At 46.8% G+C, this 22,565-nt stretch overlaps 1 protein-coding gene across 3 annotated transcripts in view; it reads right to left on the reverse strand.

Moving 5' to 3' along the window:
• LOC130199471 (nuclear receptor coactivator 3-like) overlaps nucleotides 1–22,565 on the reverse strand; it is a 52,142-nt gene that overhangs the window by 23,367 nt on the left and 6,210 nt on the right. For 2 of the 3 annotated variants that reach the window (XM_056422989.1, XM_056422987.1), the window contains exon 2: nucleotides 2,845–2,945. The exons of the other annotated variant lie outside the window; for it this stretch is intronic. The gene's annotated coding sequence lies outside the window, so the exon portion shown is untranslated. The remainder of the gene's footprint in view (nucleotides 1–2,844; nucleotides 2,946–22,565) is intronic. 3 annotated transcript variants of the gene reach the window in all.

The following is a 22,565-nucleotide window of genomic DNA, read 5'->3' on the forward strand; positions in this document are numbered from 1 at the left end:
CATTTCCCATCAATCTGATAACATTTGTTTTTTTTATAATTTGAAAACTGTTTTCCACTTTTGGGAAATGGGTGTGGAGGTAAATTCAATATGAGTTGAACTACTTTCTTTGTCTGTCCAAGGCACAATATTCTGTAGTTGCGTGTTTTGTTGTGTGTTGTAAACACATGTTGAAAATAGTTTACCCGCGTTTGTTTTATGCGTTTCACGCAGGTTTTTTTCACGTTATTTGCTTTAAGTGTTTGGGTAACACGTTCCCTGAAAAAGAACAGACTCTTGTAAAATACATTTTGTAATCTCAATGGAATTTCCCAGGTTAAATGATGCTTTAATAAAGGATATTCCATAAGAACTGTCGTTGTTTCACTATGTGAACGTGGGTTAGAGCTGGGTGACGCAAATAGCCCCGATGTCGCCGCCCCCTCCGCCTACCTGCCAGCAGCCATCCGGCCGGGCGCCGTTTCATAATCTCTGTTGACGAACCAGAGGCACGCGGCCCGGGTCCGGCCTTAGACACTCACACCGGGGACGCGACGGACGCTGCTCCGATCAAACCGCCGAATGACGGATGAAGAAGAAACGCACCATCGGATCCGATTACGTCGGTTTTTACGTCGCTCTCAACGAGGGTTGGGTGCCGAAAACCGGTGGCAATATTGAAAACAAATATTATTTTGAACTTCTCTGGTGACTCCGCCCTGTCAGCAGGTTACGATAGCCTATCATTTAACTTTGAAAGCGGAGGCGTGCGCCGTGTTGAGCCGTCAGGCTGGGCGCGATGGGGAGACCGGTCCCCCTGAACACGGGGAGACGGATGATGACGAGCAACCTGAACTCAGATTAGTACCGTAACGTTGATTGCAAGTCTTGCATTCATAAAAGTAGGCCAACAAATAATAAATTAGCCATTATAACCATGTTTAAGCTAGCTCGTAGCTCATGTTTAAGCTAGGTCGTAGCTCACGCTAGCAAAGAGCTAGCTTAAAAATCAACTACGAGCTACGTCCGCGACAGTCTGATATCCGTTTTGTGTCAGTGCGCCGTGTGAACGGCTTCTACAGGGAATACGGCCGAAGAGGTTTTTAATGTCGTCATTGTCAATCGTCGTTTTGTGTTTGTTTTTTTTCTTCGTTTTTTTAAGTGTCTGTTCAGGCAGCGTTTAGGCACCGGTATCGTTTTAAAAGTACCGGTTTAGCACCGGTATCGGAAAAAAAACAATAGTGGAGTAGATTTTGGGGAGTTCTTCGGTTCCCTTCCCATAACGTCGTCAGCGGTCCTCAACAGTTCAAAAGCGCCGTTGTCATCGTCTCTTACACTTCATTGAGGAAGCGGCCGCAACGCGTTCGTGAAAGATAACTGACAACAGGAAGAGTGCCACACGTACAAAATGTAAAATAGCAGAATGAGATATGAACTTCCAGACATGATGATCCATTAATCTTGGTTTGTGAGTGACTTTGGCGGATTAGTAATGCTGCGTTATTGCAGTCAGGAAAATCCCAGGAGCCAAGGTGATATTTTATTATATTGCTTCTTTTATTCTTACAGCTACTGAGTTTTCTATCATAGGAGACTCTGAAAACCATCATATATTCACCTTTTATAAGCTGGAATCAGAGAATTGAATTGCAGTTTTGTTTGAAAAGTGACTCAAACAATTAAGTTGTAATACATTTTATTTTCTGTTGATCCACGGATCAATTAATCAAATATGGTTCTATTCCTGTTGCTATTTGTATGTCTTCTAATTTGTGTGTGGCAGGTATTAATAATATTTGAATATATATATATATATATATATATATATATATTATAAATCCATGAAAGCATTTTTAAGTTTTCCATGAAATGAGGTGAATCCTTACAAGTGGGATGGCACATTTAATGCATCACACTTAATATTGAACTTAATTCTACTAAACCTTTACGGCTTTGTACATATATATATATATACATATATATATATAAACTGCATCTGTTCTCATGGGTGCACCATTGCGCTGAATACAAAAGAGACTGATTTGTGCCAATGGAGGCGAAAGAAAAGTCAAAATGATTGCCAAATTCAACCAAACCCCACGCAGTATGTCAGGTTCAGTTGCAACTGAATTTTAAAGTTCTGTGATTGGATATTTTTCACCAAAATGCTGAGAATCCCCACACGTTTAACTTCATATTCAGAAGAAACTAACACCGGCTAGCTCAGAAGTGATCCACCTGCCAGCCACGTAACATTATCTTCCCTTACATTAACTCTTAGCGGAAGAATCCAGAATCCAGCTGCCCCCCCCCCCATAATCCTCTTCCTCATCGTGTCCACTATCTCCTCTTTCCCTTCCCTCCTATCCTACCGACCTCACAATCCCTTCCTGCTTTCTGCAGCGTAACTGCAAAAGCATGTGTGAGTCTGGGCACATTTATAAACGTGTGTGTGTGTGTGTCACCTGCAGACAGGGGTAAAAGATTAATGCTCTCTTTCAGCCTCTGTGGCAGGTAGAGCACAAAGAATAATTTGATTTCTCCTCCTGTCTCCCCGCCGTCTTCCCACTCTTCATTTTGTCATCCGTCTGAAAATCACGCGCTCCGCCCTCTTTGGTTCCCTCTGGTTACCGACCACCTCCACCATCACCACCACCACCACTTCACCAGTAACGGATCCACCTTCCGAAAATCCAACCCTCAAAACACACAATCGCCTCCATTTGACACAAAGCGTCTTCCCTGTCCACGCGTTCAGGTCAGGGGGGATGATGCAAGAATGTGGCAACAACAAGAAACTGGCAAACTGCTCAACCTAAACCCAGCAGGCCGTTACCATGCCAACCATACGGGATGTTAGCCCACCTTGTGACGGCGCCCGAGATGATGGACGATCAGATCCCCCCCCCCTTTCTCTCTCTCTCTAGGAGGGGTGGTGTGGTCCTATGTGGGCTGGTCAATGGATTCTGGGGGGGAAAAAAGATTTAAAAAATTTAAGCTCAACGGTGCATGTTCATTATCGGGGTATTAATGAATAACAAGCGGCATTATTAATCGGCGGCCCGAAGACACGAGCACAGGAAGCTGCATTAACGGCTTCATGAGAAGGAGGAACTGTGAAGGGGGCCGTGACTTTGCTGTGTGCTTTTGTCTTCATAACGGGAGTACAGAGACAACACGCCTGGCTCCTGTGCATTTGCATCAACACACAGACCGCTCCCACAGCCAGACCGACCGCACACACACAAAGACACACACACACAGGCGAGAAAAAAAGGATGTTGAGACACAAGTTTTACAGGAAGCCAAACTGTAGAAACCTGAGAGTGACGACAGCTCAAGATCCACGATTCAGCCGGTCACAAAAAAAAAAGGTAAAAGGAAATGTGCTTCTCCACCAACTGTGCACTCCTGATCAATACAATTGGATTTAAACGTCAGGCCTTTATTTTCAAATATCTCCAATGCTTTGTGGACTCCGAGCACGATTACGAAAACAGACTATTTGGCTAAATCACCGCTCTAATCCTAAAAGCACATAATAGGCTAATTTGTGTCCATTTAGATCCTGATAAGAAACTGTGTGTGTGTGTGTGTGTGTGTGTGTGTGTGTGTTCTATCCACGCTGAGTTGTTGTAGTAGCTCAAGTGTTCTGTCTGAACAATCATGAGAGAGTATCCCGTGGGGGTAAAGAGTGCGTAACCATGGAGAACGCGGGGCGTTTCCATGACACCCTGTCATCAGTGAAGCTCGCCGCCAGGATGTCTCATGTTCATCTGTCACTGTGCCTCAGTGTGTGTGTGTGTGTGTGTGTGTGTGTGTGTGTGTGTGTGTGTAAGAGATAGAGATACACTGTAGGTTACTTTCCTTTCGGTTTCCAGGATGTGTGGGAGCCCACGTTTACAACCAGATATCTGAACACGCCTACATAAGCTTGTGTGTGTGAGTGTGTGTGTGTGTGTGTGTATGAGTGTGTGCATGAGCGTGTGTTTGCATGGCTGACCTCAACCAGCTTGCCTATGTTGTGTATGTTTACATGTGTGTGTGTGTGTGTTAGTGCAGCATTCACCGGCAGCGACCTGACCGCTGGCTGCACCCATGATTGGGAGCAGATGGGGACTGTTGCTGCGTGTGTGTGTGTGTGTGTGTGTGTGTGAGTGTGTGTGTGTCTGTGTTAGGAGGAATGAGGAGGAAGAGGAGGGGTGGGTGCTCTAGTTTAGGTGATGTATGGACTCTCACACACCAACAAAGAGCCTCCTTCAACCAATGTGTTTCCTATTAATTGAAAGGGGAGAGACGCCGACGGCGTAAGTGGGAATAATTTATAGCTCAGCTGCGGCAAAAAGACACAGACTCCATTTTGGGGGGGGGGGGGGGGGGGCAAAGGTTGAGGAAATTATAAAAAATATTTAAAGAAATGCGCGAGCTGGAAACAAGAGCGCTTTGGTTGCGGTGACACGGCCGTGAAAAACCAGAGTGTGTGAAAAGGAGCCGCTAGCGGCGCCGCCGATGTCGGCCTAAAAGCCTGGAGAATGAAAAGCGGCGCGAATGAGCTCAAGATGATGCAGAGGTTGAGTCTATAAAGAAACGGCATTGTCCACTCTCCTCCTCTCAAGACACGCCTGTAGGGCCCTTCAATTGCTCGACGCCAGAAAACCAAACAAACCTTTTTTACAGAAGCGAACGTTTGCGCGCTCGACGCACTCGAGCGACGCACTTAAAATATCTCACGCCGCAGCAGCGGCAGCGGCAGCTTCCTCTTGTTAAAAGCGCCGCACTTAAAAAAAAAAAAAAAGGAGGCCATAAAAGATGTGGCCACAGTTCACGTTTTACTGCGAATGCTCATACGGGGCGCCGTTAACTCCACGAACGTCAACCGCTCAGCGCCTCGTCAGCGGCAGAGCGGAGCTCGTATAAGCGAGCGGAGATCTTCACGCGGCGGCGGTTCTGCACAGGAGACCGTCGGAGGAGTGGATTTTAACCCGGCAGTCAGGTTTTTGGGGGACTTTTGGATTACTTCCTCTTTCCGTGTCCCGATATTGCAGAACTCGGAGATGATGAATCGATGTGTACTCGAGTCGTCGTAGTTATACGTCACCGGAGCTTATAAACCGGGGATTGTCAGACCTCTGGGAAAGCTGCTAATTGGTACTCCGCTTCTTCGATTCCCTTCTCTTTTTGTTACCGCGATTCACCCAAAACCAAAAAGAAAAATCATGTATTGCTGGCAAAATCGGGATGGTGGTCTTCGCTTTATTATTTGTTTTAAATCGAGCGAGTTTCTGAAGATTGCCAGCCCTCTAGCTTGAAATAAAAGCCTGTGTGTTCCCTTCCTGCATGAACGGCGATGTACACTTGGCCCGTCCTTCTCTGAGGGCAAAGGTCCTCTACAAGCTGCATGATATTGTTAGGTTGTAATAGTTTATTTTGATAACATCTGCAGAGGTCTTATGTTTTAAATTAATACATATAGAAAGATATTATAATAGAAAATATTAGGGAGAATATTGATATTGTTATTAATGTATTATGAAGCATAGGGCTAATGTTTACTCTATGAAAATGTAAATGGCAAGAATTAATGTATATTGCATGAGAGTGACTGTATGTTAGTATTATAGATTGACGAGGCCGGTTGAATTCCGTCAAGTGACTTACAATAACAAGGGACTTTTATTGTGAAAGTGACTTTAATGCGGACAATAACAAGACGGGACTCTTATTGTGAAAATACTTGTTTAGCGACTTGACCGGAAGTGACGTTTTGATCGGGGCCAGTGAGATTGAGTATAAAACTCCGTGGATTAGAGAAATCGCGTCTCTTCCACAGGTATTCTCGACGGAGGGCGGAGGAGCCGATGAAGATCACGACCGTGAGCCTTGAATGTTTGTTTTACACTTCCTGCCATTAGATGTTGATAACTTAATTCACGCGCGTCCGGAATCCTGTTTTCCATCATTTGCGAAGTGCCCAGTTTCAGAACTACTTTATAATTACAACAAGCCATCAGCACTGTAAGATCATTTCCGAAATGTTTTTTAATCACTTATTATTTCACCTACGAATGCGTATATGTATGCCTAATATTAAAATGATGTCTACTCTTGCACGCTCTGGTTCGAGGACTACAGCGTCTACTTGAGGCTACGGGGTGTACGGGGTGTCCCTCTGCCTTCCCGCTTTAAGTGGAGTCCCACAAACACGAAAGACTCTGGAAGCTTTGCGGTGTTTAAAAACTAGCCGGCAGCTTTTGGCTACAGTCAGCACCAACAAAAAGTGTCACTCTCAATGATGACCGTGTACAGTATTCATCACGACGATTCTATTTATTACCTCCCGCTGATGGACTTTTATGCATTTTTATGTAGTGTATTCATTTTCATGTTTTTTTCCCCCCCGTCTACCTGCCCGGGGACGACAGACGCAAATTATCTTCTCGCTAACTCTGGTGCGATTACTTTTTAATTATGCGGCATCCCCAAAAATAAATAAAAATACGGCCCCTTCATCGAGCTCTGGTCTGTTAGTGACGAGCGTGAAGTTGCACACATGAAGAAACAGCCCCGATAAGATAAAAGATAATGAAACCACACACACGCGTGTCCTCCTCAACTGTAACCTTCACTTGAACCGAGGGAGGCCGTGCAAGGTTTTTTACGTTGCTGTTGTTGACGAGTCGTGGGCAAAACTTGACGGACTTGTCGGATTGGTAAGCGAGGCTTTGCACACTGCTGCAACCAAAACCAAGTGCGTCACTTTTAAATCCAGTTTCAAAGCCTATTATTGAAACCAAATCCTTTCGAATCCATTATCAAATCTGATTAAGTTTAACTTGCACCATTTTAAAATGACCTGTTGTTAATAGCAACAACAAAAAAACAAAAAAAGATTGCCACGATAGCTTATTGCGGTTATCAGTGTACATGTCGGACAATATGTAAAAAGAAATGTCAAACTATATTTGAGGTTGTATAGATAGAAACATAGTCTTTATTACTGTGGATAGTATATGCTCAGTGTGTGTAAAAAAAGGAAGATAATTATGTTAACGATTAGCAATTTTTTTTAAACCTCCATATATCTGCCAGTATCGGTTGATTTGATTTTTGCTCGTAAAAAGGAGGAGAAACGAAGTGATTCAGTCAGAGATTAGTTGGCGTCTGGATATTTACGGGATCAAAGAACCAGCCCCGTGCTCGCTAAAATGTGTGTTATTTCCGCATACGTAAAAAACACACTATGAAAAAAATTACAAAAAATAAATCATTCAAGTCAAGCCAAAGGGATCTGCGCCTTTAAGAGACGTCGACTGACAGGCAAATGAAATTCAGGCACATCCACCAGTTGTTTCTTTGTGAGCTTTAATCTTCACCTCCTTTTTCTTACTGTCTCGTCTCGTTTTTTTTCTTCGCAGCTGGATTTCCCTCCACATGTGTCCGTCTCCTCTGATGCCTGAGAATGAGGGGAACCGGCCAGCGTGGCTCACAGAACAATGCAAACAAGAACATTGTGTGGAAGTGTACTTTAGTTTGGATTCGCACAGACTCCAGACCACCTCCTCCTCCTCCTCCTCCTCCTCCCCCCACAAACAAATCCAGCACTGGAGCAAAATGGGAGCCGAGACACATCTCGGCTCCTTGCCTCCCCTTAAACAAATCAGGCCACCGGGGCTAATAAAAATAATTTAAAAAACCTCTTATTACAAAGCTCGCCTCCTCAGACGAGGGGGTGCCGAAGAGGGGAGGCGGACTCAGCTCTGTCTGGAATGAAGTTGCACAAGACAGGGAGAGCTGCTTTTCAACTCTCCATCAGCATCATCCCAAACCCCTGCTTTGCTTTGCTGTTAAATATCACTTTGTTGTTTTATTGTTCTGAACTAACCTCGCTGAAATATGTATATTTTTTAAACACTCATTGAAAACAAATCGCTTCTTAGTTCAGTGACAAAGTGAGTGTGAACTTTCCATCTTCAGACCAATTACCGCTATCATAGCGCACAGCCTGCGACTTCAAAGCGTCACACTTCAGAGGGGGGATAAGAGGAGGTGGAGGAGGAGGATGAAGAAAGGCAGAGGGGAGAGCGTCTGGCTCTGGGGCAGAAAAAGGCCAGGCGGGTCTAAAACTAAAACTCATCCAGCCGTCCAGGGTGTGTCCGCTGTAGGCTGCCATCAAACTCGCATTTACATATTCAAAAAGAGGAATCGGACGTTTGCATGAGTTACCAAAAAAAAAGTATGGAGGAAACCAAAACTCACAGCCTCCCCGCACAACAACGAACGTGCAGTCGCAGAAGCAGCTCGGTGAACTCTCAGACAGGACGGACCATATCAAATAAATGACATTTAAAAGAAGAACTGCATTATGTTTTTTTTGCTCGAGGCCACTTTGAAATGACTTCACGCTGCAACATCTGTTTTGAGTACACGTCGCCACTCATTGTAATAAAAACAGACCATTTTCTCTTCTCTTGGAATTCGCGGAGTATCAAATACCGTGAGACAATAGTTTGAAAATCCCCCCAAAAAAAGGAGGGGATCACTGCACATGTTGCTTTATTTTTGTTTATTTCCTCCAGATGACCAGAGTTGTCTACCGTTGTAAAAAGACTAAAAGGTGTGCTGACTGGGCTCATCTGTGGCTTCAGGGCTCTGTGAAGCTCATTCATTCCCGTGATTTGCTCCAATATGGGGCGAACGCACACGTTCAGGATTACGACTGAGAGCTGCACACGCTGCGGTCGCTCCGCTTGTTCATCACGTTGACTCAAAGTAGTGCAGTGCTGGAGGTAGTGTGTGTCTGTCAGTGTGTCCACCCCCTGATGAGACTCACCAATGTGATGTAATGCTATACGGAAAGCAATATCAGGGCGGAAACACATCTGTTTTCTTATCGCCAGTTGGCTGTTGGCGGTTAAAATTCATAGATTGGGAAATAGCGGTAAACTGCAGGTAACGGTGGCAGCAATAATTACAAATATCCCAAGCTCCATTACCCGTTCCCTCACTGGTGAGCATGACCTAAATATGAGTTCAAACTAAAATATATAACATTTTAGGCTTTAAAAACAGCTTATTTAATGAATAAAAACTTTGCAAACTGCCATCATTTTTTCCCTGAGGCGTCCCCGAAATAGAAATAAAAAGGACTTGCGAGAGGAAACATCACTCGGCTTCACATCGTGGCGTTGTCCAGCTCCGCTTTGTCCATTATTGGTCTTGTATTGGGGACACTCTGTAATAAATGTCTTGTTTTTTTCTTCTCTTCGTCCAAACCGCATGAGCCTGCACTAAAAAGGTTCACAATGACACAGCAAATGCGTGTTTGGGCGGTGTTGTGTTGTCATGCAACAGACGAGAGTCTCCGTGAACTTTCTCCTTTCGAAGAGAGCTGCGCCGCTTCGAGGACGATGAAAGGACGACGGAGGGGTCACGAAGCTGTAATCTCGCATTTCAGTCAAACCCTGACGAGAATAAAAGAGCGTCTCTCAACTACAGCTCCTAACGACTTTGTGGGAACCCGTCCACGGGCGAGCCGAGACGGGAAAAAAAGGGAAGAAACCTTCAGGAGAGCAACAGAGGAGGATCCCTCTCCAGGATGGACAGAACAATAGATGTAATGTGTACAGAAGGACAGATTTAGAGTTAAAACACATTCAATGAATGTGACAGAGTGTATGAATAGTTCATAGTAGGCATATTCCACGATCCAGACCTCCACGATCCATCAGGCAGATGGAGGTAGAGGAGGAGTGGGCGGAGTCTCAACAGTGGGCGGAGTCTCAGCAGGGCTACGGCATAGTTGACGGATAAGAGGACGGACAGTAAACCGCACACGCGTGTTCGGTGGCTAAGCGTGTATTTTTGTGTTCGATCCGAGGTGTGAAGAAATCTCAGAAACATGTGCAACGTTTATCTCGGTCGAGCAGAGAACTGGGTTCAATCGAAACGCCTCGCTGGGATCCATCATGCAGGAGCGACCGTACATGATCATAACTTAGGGGAACATTTCTCAGAGGCAATTAACGGCGGGGGGGCCCCCCCGAGAGGCACGGCTGTCATATCTGAGAGCGATGGATGACTGGTGCTTTGGTAAATACTTAAAGCATGCTTGTCATCACAAAGAGGGAATTACCTCGTTACAGGCCACATGGGGTAGAGAAGGAAAAATGCAGCGGGATTGCAGGAAAACGGTTGTCACCTTCTTTTAGTCACCGGTTGAGAAACACATTTTTTTTTTAAAATGAGGGCGGAAAGCAGAGGCATAATGAGGCTGTTTAGCTTTCTGGAATGTTTGGGCCCAATTAGTGCAGCAGGTCAAATGAATAAGACACGCCCCCTCCATCTCTAACCCCGCCTCCGATGGGCATTCTGCTGCCATGGCAACAGATAGCGTAACATCTTGATATACCTGGGTGACAACCTCCAGACTCAATAATAACAGATATTACTATAATAATATTACTATAAATGCAGTGACTGTGTATTATTACTGTTCAAGATTGATGGCAGAATATTGATGCGCTAATAGTGAAATTGTGTTCACCCCTTAATTAATGTGTAATAATACTTCAGAACATAAAACTCAACAGGAGCGACCGACTATATATTAACTTTTTTAGGAGACCGTTGATGGGTGACTGACTGAAAGCTTGAAAGCAGAGAGTAGTTGTGTGTTAAGGAACTCTATGTCATTGTTCAGCGCCCCCCCCCCCCAAAAGAAAAATAGTAATTGCACGAAGATAAAACTCAAGCTGTTCGAGCTGCAGGAGAAGGAGCACTTCTTCTGCGGATGCACGTGTGTGTGACAGTGAGTGTGTGAAGAGTGTGTGAGACTTTCTTCAGTGGGAACGGGACATAATTGGCTCACAATAACCCATCAGTGAGGTCTTAGTGAGAGAACACCATCATCATCTCCTCCTCCTCCTCCTCCTCCACTTTTCTCATCTCCTCCTTCCATGCACGCTTACATTCTCCGTGGTGACAGCGAGGGAGCAGAATCAACACTTAAACCCCCCCCCCTCCTCATTTTTCCTCCCCCCCCCTCTTTTCTTTCTCCTCCTCCTCCCTCTATTTATTTGCTCAGAATCCCAAAACTGCCCAGCACAGGAAAACAAATTACGGGGGGGCTAGAGAGGGAGGGAGGCGGATACCCAAACACACACACACACACACACACTGCAGATGCAGCTGCACACACGTGGACGGGACACGCACGCGTGCACACGCGCCAACGCGCTCCCGGTGGATCATCTAAATCACATTAGCATGGCGGCCCTGACATCCATCACTCCCACAGACACGCAGCACGTGCCGGGGAGGCGGCGACGTGCGTAATGACCGCCCACCAAGGAAAGCCGAACAGACCCTCGACGCCGGAACGTGTATACGGCGCGCGCGCGTGCAGGAAAAAGCAACGCCAGCCCGCGCACAACATCCCCATGCGGTCACGCGCATCACTGTCAGCAAGACGTGCATTATCAGAGAGAACCAACAATTCAATGATCACACAATGGGATGGGGGGGGGGAATAAAAAAAACATGGCTGCTTTAAATTTTTAAAGCGAAAGCAGCAGTGACATATTGAGGAATCTTCTTTTCTTTTTTCCTGTGAGAATCAATGCTCTTTTCCATTAGAGGGGGGTGGGGCCCCAACTGTGTGTTTGTTTGTGTGTGTATAGACCCAAATGTTTGTTGGAGCGCCTCTTATCTTGACGATGGTGCCGGGGTGCTGCTTACCTATGGGGATGCATTGTGTGTGTGTGTGTGTGTGTGTGTGTGTACATCTAATCGTCTGTCTTGACTGAGAGAAAAAAAGGAGACTGTTTTGAGGAGGCAGGACAAAGTTGATGTGCGCTCTATACATGGTGGCACCATATGGAGCCCAGTGTGCAGCGGGAGGAGGCAGCCCTCATCCACTCATCCATCGAGCCGGCCTCTCAGCAGCCCACTGTTCTCCCTCCCTCTCCATCTTGTTAACTCAATAACATCCACAGCCTCCTCTCTTCAGTCACTGTTTTTCCTTCTTCTTTGTACTGCCAGAAAGCAAAGAGAGAGAGAGAGAGAGGGGAAAAAAGAAGCCTTCTTTCTTTCGCCTCCCGCTTCCTCTCGTTGCAGAGGATGGGCTCTGGCTCTCGTCTCCTCCACACCTTTCCCCTCCCCGCCGGATGCCGTGCACTCATCTCATCGTTGGAGATTAATCAGAATCAAAAAGGATTATTTCAATCGCATTAGAATCTGAAAACTGACGGCCCCTCTCTGTATGAGCTATCTCGCCGGTGACAGACATCACGGCTATATTTAGAGGGGGGGGGGGGGGGAGAGACGATCATAAAGTCTAGATTACAGTGATGGTTGTTTATTATTTGTCACTTTATTATCAAGTCTTTAATTTATTTCCATCTGCCGATAACTTAAAGACTAACACCGACGTGCCCAATTCTTCACGAGCAACTTGATCCAAATAATCACGGTCCTAGTTAAAAAATTTAAAAAAAGAGAAAATGAGAGAAGACGAATCGGGGGCCAACCGGGCTGCGCTCGTCGTATCCGTGCTGTTATTATCGTGACCTCCGCGTCTGACCCCGAAGGAGGTGAGGCCCGAAATAATTTCTCGCATTTTAGTCCACAGTTATATATATATATTGTGTACGCAGCAGAGTTCAGCAGAGAGAGATTCAGCAGATCGATGCTTCGACTCGAGGCGATCTACCGGCGAGAACGATCAACCGTGGACTTTCAACTCCAACGCGCCGCTTAAGAAACGTGCGTGCACACGCGGCCGCGAAGGCAGCGGGCGAGAGAGGGGGGCTGCTCTTTTAGTTGGCTCATGAAATCGTTTAATATCTGCTACACACACACACACACACACACACACCAGCCGTCTGATGTGTAATGAGGGAAACCATTAGCAGTAAAAATGGGCTCTCCCCGCACTGCCGCTCAGCAGATCTTAGTCGGAGCCACAGTTACACGTCTATTTATACATTCACTCCTCTTTAGATTTTCCTCCTCTCCAACGGGAGCAGTTGTGTTCAGCTCAGAGTCAAGAAGGCTGCATTCCTCCTGCTGCCCTCCTCTCCCCGTGTCTTCTACTCCTTCTACTCTCTCTCCCCACCCCCCCACCCTCCCTTTCTCCTCCCTCTCTGTACCCTTCCCCCAGCGCCTCCCTCCGTCTCGTCGGGCTATACGTGCAGCAAGGCACAAATTCACAAATTCATCGCGAGAGAGAGAGGGAGCGCTGGAGATAGAAGGGTGTGTGTGTGTGTGTGGTGGGAGAGGGGGGGTTTGAGAGCAAAACAAGAGCGAATGACAGACAGTGAATGAAAGGGTGAGACAGAGAGAACGAGACAGGGGGAAAGAGACAGAGAGATGGGAGAGGAGAAGGAGGAGGAGGATGATGAGGAGGAGGAGGAGCGGTGGGTTGGTGGGAGAGCAGCGAGGAGGAGGAGGAGGAGCTCTCGCTACAGCGATGGGCGTTCCTCTCTCACCGGTTCCTGCTCGGTCAAAAGTTTACCGTGGTTTTAATTTCACCTTTCCGCAGCCAATCAGAGTGAGTCTCCGGCTCCGAACTTTGACCCACTCAGAGAATCTGACTGTAGCTCTGAGGCTCGCCTCCACAGACTCTCTCGTTCATTTTGTTCCCTCTTTCTGATTGTTCTCCCCCACCGCTTTTTTATTTATTTTTAAAGCTGCATATTTATTCGTTCTTCATCACAGAGAAAATAAAAAATTAAAAAACGGTTGCAGATCTGAGGGGATAGTGAGAATGGAAGGGTGGGGAGGGGGGTGGACAAGAGAGGCTTTATTGTTTCATTTTATTATCATTTCAGTATTTTAAGCACGCGAGTATAAAGCCACGAGATCAACAGCCTCGTCCTCGAGGATGAACAACGCACGTCACGGCACTGACACGCGAGTCCACAGTCTACGTCAACGTCACTGGATCAAAAACAACACACACACACGCGCGTATACAAAGAGTGCGGAAACATGCCCAGCAGCGTGCTGATTGGTGGTTGTATAAGCACCCCTGGGTGTGAGTGTGTGTGTGTGTGTGTAGGCATGTGAGCGTGGAGAGTGTGTGTGCGTGTGTGTGTCTATGTAGGGGGAGGAGGCTGCAGTTAGATCATAGCATCAGAGAGGGGCGGGGCTGCTCTGCAAATAGAGCGAGCACAGTCGGCACGGCTGGCGACGGTAAGCAGAATGGCTTCAAGCCTCTTGTCAGGAGACGAGCTCGGGTTCATGTGTACTTGTGCGCACGCGCGCGTGTGTGTGTATGTGCGTGCGTGCGTGTTTTTTCCAGCCTCTTCATCACTGTCTGTGTGTATGCGCGTGTTTGATTAATTAACAGCCATGGTCATTGAAGAAGCGCCCTGTTGTTCTTTTCTGCCCATACCATTCCTCCTCCTCCTCCTCCTCCTCCTCCTCCTCCTCCTCCTCCTCCTCCTCCTCCTCCTCCTCCTCCTCCTCCTCCTCCTCCTCCTCCTCCTCCTCCTCCTCCTCCTCCTCCTCATCCTCCTCCTCCTCCTCCACCTCTTCCATCCACCTGACTGCGATAATAAGGCGCGCGCGCACAGGAGAGCAGCAGTCTGTGAATATCACAAGATGAAGTGGTGCAGCGTCGAGCAGACTCCGAGACGTCACGTGATGCATCGCCTCCTTCCACCTGTGACTGGCTTCCTCTCCGCGGACGACACGTTTCCACGCAGCTCTCCAACGCGCACAATAAAACATGTCCGTTACAATCAGCTGCACTTCAAAAAAAAAAGGACATCTAGGAAGTCTAGCGATATTCTGTATTTTGTTCTCACTGTCAACACATCCCTTTGTGACCATCAACACACGTAGGGCATCGCCAGGTATTGCCCCCCCTCCCCCCCCCCCACACACACACAATTGTTCTAAAATGTAAGACTTGACGAGCGCCCCCGGTTATTTCTTTAAATCGACAGTATAGGTATGTTTATTATATTTATCCTTGATGAATGTGCAAGACATTTTTTTTCTTCGGGATTTGATATCAGTATTCTTCGATGTTTCCACTGCTCATATTTCACTGCCGTGGACAACGTCTCCATGGGCGTAAAAGCCAACCGCAGGACTGAAAGAAGTCGGCTAAATGTTCTCTATATGCTACGTTATAATTAGGTGTCGTCACAAATACGAGCTTGAGAAAAAAAATCGAGTAAACAAAGTCGGGCTGCAAGAAGAGCAGACATTACATCAGTTAGAGGCTGTTTAGAGAATTAGAGATGCACACTTTTTTAAAATCCCGATATCATTCACTTGAAAAAAAGAATGAAAAATCGACATATTAAGAGATATTTTTTCATTCCAGTAGAATTAAATTGCATAGATTGCCCCTATGTGCACCTGGCAGGGTTTTGGTGCATCCCTAATTTAAATGGCTTTTTTTTCGACCTAACCAAAGTGTTTAATGCCCAAAGACTTTGCCAAAAAAAATACTTGGACAAGATTTCCGCTACAGACGGCCAACCAACGAGCTGAGAAAACGCCTCTTCACTGAGATTGATCTTTTCACAACCACCAGCCATTAAAAGCTTGTTTCGTGGCAGTGTCACATTCCGGTTGACCGTGGTGGTGAAAGAGCGAGAAGACACAACGAGCACGTTGCAGTCTTTGAGAGCTTCATGCGGTCATGCAAGTTAAAAAACGTGGATTTTATTGGCTTTCCATTTCATCGGTTGCCCTTTTAAGGGAAGAAAAAAAACAAAAAACAGATGCACCGTATCTTTGAAAAAGGCATGCTCTCAAAGACGGGACTTCAACCACCTGTGAAACATCCCATAAGCTGCAGGAGTAAAGAAGTCTGCGGCACCTTGACTGGGGGACTTGCTCCAGGGTTTACGGTCACACAGTCAATGGACACTTGAAATTTAACAATGTCAACTGCATTGCCGTTATTCTGCTACCAGACCCCCCCCCCCCTCCTCCCTTGGCCCTTACACCAAAAAAACTCTCTTCTGTGCCGGAGAAGCCCCCCAAAAAAGGAAAGTGGGTGAACAATATATATATATATATATATATATATATCCCTCGCTCTCAGCCAGGACCTCGGTTTGTTTTGCAGGCAAATACAAACTCTATTTAAAAAAAAAACTCAGATTAAACAAAAACACCCGACGCAGCGTTTGTCATATAGCGCCATAATCACACACAAGTTACTCCCCCCCCCCCCCCCCCCCCACACACACACACTCCTGCAGGCTATATTTCTGTTTCTTTTGTGCAGCTGAAGTTGGTCGGGACAAAGGTTAAAACGCAGAGCAAGGCACAAATTAGTCCCGAGTAGTCAAGAGTTGAATGTGTGCGTGTGTGTGTGTGTGTGTGTTTCTCAGTAAAGGACAAGTATAGTGACAGAACACACACACAGCAGGAAGCAGAGCAAAGCATAAAATCGGTGATCACAAACAAGGACTTGTCGGCATGTTTGTTAGCGTTGTCCCCGGCCTCCTGGGCGACCAATCAAACCCTCTCCATCCTGGCAGTTTATCGCCTATTATTGCATTTTTTTTCACACTGCCCTTTGCTCTGTCCAAAAAAAAGTGTTCGGGGCTTGACTCAAAGGGAGTAAAATAAAGTCCCGCGATGCTTGAAACTAGTTCTCATCGGAAGGTGAAAGTATACTTGTTCATATAAATGGGAACAGCGGTCCCCACGTTCGGGCGCTCTCTCCTCAGAGAATTTCGTGGCGCACTCATCTGTGCTCACGGAAAGAGAGGGTAAACGTTAAAAAAAAAAGTATTTTAAATAAAAGAGAAGTTGGAAGAGACGTTACAAATCTGTCTGGCTTTCCCAAAAAGCTGGTGAATGGATGCAGTGAGCGTGGTGGTCTGATTCTCTTTTTTCGGGGAAAACTGTGGGACGAGGTGCGGAGGCGGAGACGCGATCCAACGAGCGTATGTTAGCCCTTTGTGGCTACGCTAGTTCGACACTACCTGCTTCACGGTAAAGTCCAGCTGAAATCAGGCAAAAATCGGAAAAGAGTGGGCACTGTGCACCGGACTTCTCCAGCAGCGAGGACGAAATAGCGACTTGACGAAGAGCGATGAATGCGAGCGACACCTGGAGGCTTCCACTGTGAAGCAGCTGCAGGGGAGAGCCGTGGTGAGTGAGATCAGAAGGTGGAGAGAGAGACGCTCCTTTCTGGAGCATGACAGACCTAAACACATGCAAATAAAAACAAGTTTTTCCAATAATTTACAATTTCTCAAACTCATTTCTGGTTTCTGTTTGACTGTATTGCCTCAGACACTATTTTCACTTTTGTGTAATACTTGAACGACTAATACTGTTATGTGCTTTTTGACAATTCAAGCAGTGCGATTTGTTCGATTTGTTCTGTGTTGGGTTGGCTTTTGAGAATAAACACAATTTACAACAAAAAAAAACAAGTTTTTCAGTTACATGTTTCATAAACAGCTCGTTTTCGGATTCTTTTGCACAAATTCATCATAAAAGCTGCTTCCTGCCGCTAGCCGATTTCTACAACTCGACCCGACAGTCATATTAGATCTCCATTAACGTGAACAGGGTAGCTCAGTGTGCAAAATACCTTGATTGAAATGAAAGCCTCAATAGCAAAGGTGTGTGTGTGTGTGTGTGTGTGTGTGTGTGTGTGTGTGTTTGTGTGTGTAGTTGTGGGGTTGTAGTTGTGCGAGTGGCCTTGTTTTCCAATATTAGTGTGTCCCGCCTCGTGGCCTTGCGTCCATGACAGCTTGTATATTATGGACGCAGTCGCTATTGGACTTGGGCAAGAATAACATCATTTTAACCAAAATAAAATGCAAAAAACTGCCAGAAATGTATAAATCCCGTGTTGCGCTGCACGGTGGTAATTTGCCGGCTGGACGTTCGGGAATCTTTTACACAGCCGGCTCAGACTCTCAGCCCACAGCAGTTATATCTGGTAAAGAGTTGCTCAATACGATAAAACACTTTGTTCTTTGCTGACCACCAACGACCAGAGCTAAAGGTCACACTGGAAGTGTCCTCCGGGTAAATTCTTAACGGCTTGTTTTCCGCTCCTCCCTTTTCGGCCCCGTCTCTTCTCCCTTTTTTTTCCCTCTCTCGCTTCGATTGTTGTCTTCTCACTGTCTTCGCCACCTTTCTCCCTTCCCTGCTCCCTCCTCGTGTCCTCCCTCCCTCCCTCCTTTCCTCTGAGCGCATCTAGTGTGGGGACGGGCGTTATTTTTAGCCCTGGTGAGATCGGGAGAAAAGGTGGTGCTGGTCTAACACGTGCGCTCCACCAGGCCTTCTTCACTGGAGGCCCGTCACCGGCGTGTGAGAGAGGAGCGGCGTTCGGTTCAACACGTACGGGTTGCGCACACGCGTGTTCACCGGCGTATCACGTCGACCTTACCGAGGCCGCTTTCATACGGGCGGGCGGGAAAGGTCACGGCGATAACGGTTGTGTTAAAAATGTTTTTTTTTTAAAAGGTACAAACCGTGATGGCAATGTCAACAAAAGGGCGGCACAACCACCACCAACTCCACGACTGAAAAACAGGGTTACATCGTGTGGAAGGAAGAAAAAAAAAAGCCGAATCATAAACTGATGACGGGTCGACGCTTCTTGTGGCTTCACGGTGACGATCGAGGTGGATGTTAAAAGCTTTTTATCTCTTGAATTTTATTTTTTCTTTTAAAATCTCTGCTCGGATTTTAAATATCGTCAACCTCTCCTCGGGGTTAAATTACAATCTTGCCACGAATCGATCGGTGGTGAATTTGGCCACATCGCATTTGTAGCTATTGGATGCAGAGGAGAGATCTGTTGTTGGAGTGCACATTAGGGAGTTAACAGGGAACACATTCACATCAGTTCTCACGGCCACTCATCAACACTTGCCAGCACTCTTTGACGGGGCTGTGCGGACATACCTGGAAACCATATCGTCAAGGCGATTTACAGATTTGGCGGTTAAAAGTGTTACTGAGCAGGACGTCAAATCGATAGCAGCTGAAGCGGCGTGGGACGGAAGGGAAATTCAGTCGCCGGGTGTAATGATGAAATCAGAAATCAAACAAATGCAAATATATCGACAACATATACAGGAGTATAGGATCGTGGAATATGCCTATTACCAACTACGCCATGGCCCTGTTGAGACTCCGCCCACTCCTCCTCTCTGCCAGCATCTGCCTGATGGATGATGGAGGTCTGCATTGTGGTCCATGCCTGCTGCCAACTATTCATACACTCCGTCATATTCATCGATTGTGTTGTTACTGTGTTTTAATTTGTGTGTAATGATTCCTTCTGTACACATGGCATCTCTTGCACCTGTCCATCCTGGAGAGGGATCCTCCTCTGTTTCTTCCCTTTTCTCCCCGTGAAAGGGTTGTTTCGGAGTTTCTCCTGATCTGATGTGAGGTCAAAGGTCAGGGATGTCTACGTGTACAGATTGTAAAGCCCTCTGAGGCAAATTTGTAATTTGTGAGAATGGGCTATACACAAAAAACCAAATTGAATTGAATATACAGGCGAAGCATATACAAACACGGGGATCTGAAAGCACCCGGAATAGCAGGTTGTCGAAGTGTTAGAAGTTTGAAAAGCAGTGAAGCAGCTGCAGGGGTGGGATGTGCAGTGGCGTGTCAATCAGTCACAATGACGCAGCATTTTCAGACCATATCACCCCTTTAATGTATTGTGCTTCCTGTCAAAACCGGATATTGGGATGGAAGAGGGAGGCGAGCCAATGTGATCCAACGTGAGCTCAATTGCAGGGACTAAAGGGAGGTTGTGTTTAAGGGGAGGGTCAACAACGTTTTATTTGAGGAATTCTGAACACAGAGTCCGAAGAGTGACATTTTCTTTCCTTCTCCATTCGCGTCTGCCCTCCTGTTCGTCCGCGGTGTATCGACTCAAACGGCCCCGCCCACGTGCGTATCTGTCCGGGCAGCTTTTCACACCGGAGCGAGCAAATAGTTGCAGAGGCAAAAGGTCACGTGTTGCTCCGTCACACGACTCCTGGAATCCGTCAGCAGTCCGTCGGTCCTCCATTAAGTCGCTCTCCATCGGCTCCGTGGACGCCGGCCGGCCGGCCGCCTTCTCGATCGGCCGTTCACCCGACGGTTACCCGAGTGGGCATCCGAGTCAAACTGGGAGATTATATTTCATCCCGGGCATTGCCGTCGAACTGAGACTCAGGAACACAGCGAAGACTCAACGCAAGCGAAAAGGCCTTCGCTTTGGATGACGGACAACGTCTTACGAACACACAAACAACGGCGGTAAATAAAAAAGCTCCCCAAAAGTGGGACACGAGAAGAACGGGAATCTTTGTCTCACATTGCATCAAATCAATATTGAAATTCTGGCCCCTTTTCCTCTCAAAAGAGAGCATGCAGCCGTCACTGGCTCTTTATACGACCGGGCTCTCGCAGGGCGAGGGAGGGAGGGACGGAGGGAGGCGGTAAAAGAGAAAATGAGAGGGGCCGGGGATAAAGAGGAGAAGCCGAGTCAAACCAAAGACGCTCCGCTCGGCAGAAACCGATGGGTGAAGCTTGTAACTGTGCATGCACCCCCACACACACACACACACACACTCTCCCTCCCCTCGTCCGCAGCAGAATGTCAAATTCTTTCTCTGCATGTCATGCGCAGACTTTCAAAATCTCCTTAGTCATACGCTTGGCCCCCCCCCACGAGCAGACACACACACACACACACACACACCAGTTTCATGGGGTTGAAGGCATTGATATCCACTACTGAGCCAAAATGGGATCGATCAATACCGGGTTGGGGCTATATGCAGAGAGTAAAGCTGAGAGAGAACGTCAACGTTAAGTTTCAGATCACTATTTCGGCTGAGAACGAACAAATAAGTCACAAACTTATGTATTAGCCCTTTAAGTTATCTGTTGTTCTTTTCGTGCTAATGCCACTACATGTGGAGGCTTAATGCACATACATTATTCTGTTAGATCTAACCAATAATGCAATCTTTTGTGAAAAACCAGAATGCACTTTGCTTTTGTCCGTAGTCTCTCTTTAAACTCTTAAAATAAAAAAGTCTTTTAAAAAAAAGAAGCATTTTTACAGAGAAATAATTCCAGCAGAAACTGTTAATAATATGATCATCAAATACTATTAAAGTCATTTTACTGTGGAAGAACTTTTCAACAAAGCTTCCTCCAATATTAACCGACTCTTTTCTGCCGTGTTCTCCAATAACAAACACAAAATCAACTTTTCCATTGTTATTGAATCTTCGGGTTCCAACCTTCGTCTCGTGATTTTTTCATTCTTTGTGTTGTTGTTGTTGTTGTCGGCGTGGACCCCTGGAAGTCTGGCCACCGCTAAATTAAACATAAAGCGATCACTTATTCACCGTTATTGCTTTCTTATGGCGCTTGACCGTGGGTATACGGATAAACAAGACTCTGTGACATCACGGCACCGGCGGCAACCTCGGAGGCGGGAGGCGGAGGAGGGGCAGCCAATCGGGCGAAGTCCGCTCGGCCGACCCGCTGCTCCGCACCAAGGTGACGGGTGGGAGGAGGGAGGGGGGGGGCGCGGGACCTTGGAATGCTCCCCCGCTTTCCTGAGATGAGTGATGCCGCCGCTAGTGACACTGGAGATAGGATGGAGATGGCAGGGTGTGTGTGTGTGTGTATATACACGTGTGTGTGTGTGTGTGTGTTCTAGGAGGCGTGGCGGCTGAGGGGACGGCAGGATGGGAGCAAATTAAGTTGAGGAGGTGGTCGCGTCACAGCCGGGTTCAGGCACAGTTGAAGCCACTGGCTTGCTGGGCCCCCAGCTGGAAGCATTTACCTCGACTCTGAGCCCCCGAAGGAGCTCCGAAACACATAAACCGAGGTCTACATTTTTACAATGGAAAATAAAGTACAAAAACACAACTCCCCTTTCTTAAGACACACGCTCCCTCTGAGGACCGCTTTAACAAGCATCTATTACCTAGCGAGAAGAAACGTGAAACTAACCCCCGAAAACCAGCTCTCTCTCTCTCTCACAAAAGAAATTGCATTTGTTCTTGCTCTCTGAAACAATGATAAGCACACACACACATACACACACACACACACACACACATACACGATAAACTGAGAGCCTCATGTCACCGAACCACAACAATATCCATATGAGGCACCAGCACACGTCGTCTTTCCACAGCGCTGTCAGGAATATGTTGTGTAAACACGTGTTCATCTGAAACCCTCGTCGAGTGTGGTCTTCTACCATCTCTCGCCTTTGTGTTTGCAGAGCAGCAATGCGAGTGTGTGTGTGTGTGTGTGTGGTCTTTGTTATGCATTGTCCCACCCTTATCTCCCCCCCCCGTTTATCCCTTTGTGCCGTATCTGCTCAGCTAAATACCACGATAAGACAACTGTGAAGCTATTCACATTTAGATATATCTGTATTTTCCACATGTCTCTACTTGCGCGGATGACGATGTTCCGGCGTCAGGCCACCGGCTGTAACATCTCAACCGCCATTCGGCGTCCCTAGAGGACGAACCTCGCTGACTCCAGCGGTACCCTGACTCCTCCTCCCAGCGCCGCGGCGATGTCGACGTCTGCGGTTTCTGAGCGCC

This window comes from Pseudoliparis swirei, chromosome 9 (genome assembly GCF_029220125.1).
Source record: "Pseudoliparis swirei isolate HS2019 ecotype Mariana Trench chromosome 9, NWPU_hadal_v1, whole genome shotgun sequence".
Taxonomy (NCBI): Eukaryota; Metazoa; Chordata; class Actinopteri; order Perciformes; family Liparidae; genus Pseudoliparis; species Pseudoliparis swirei.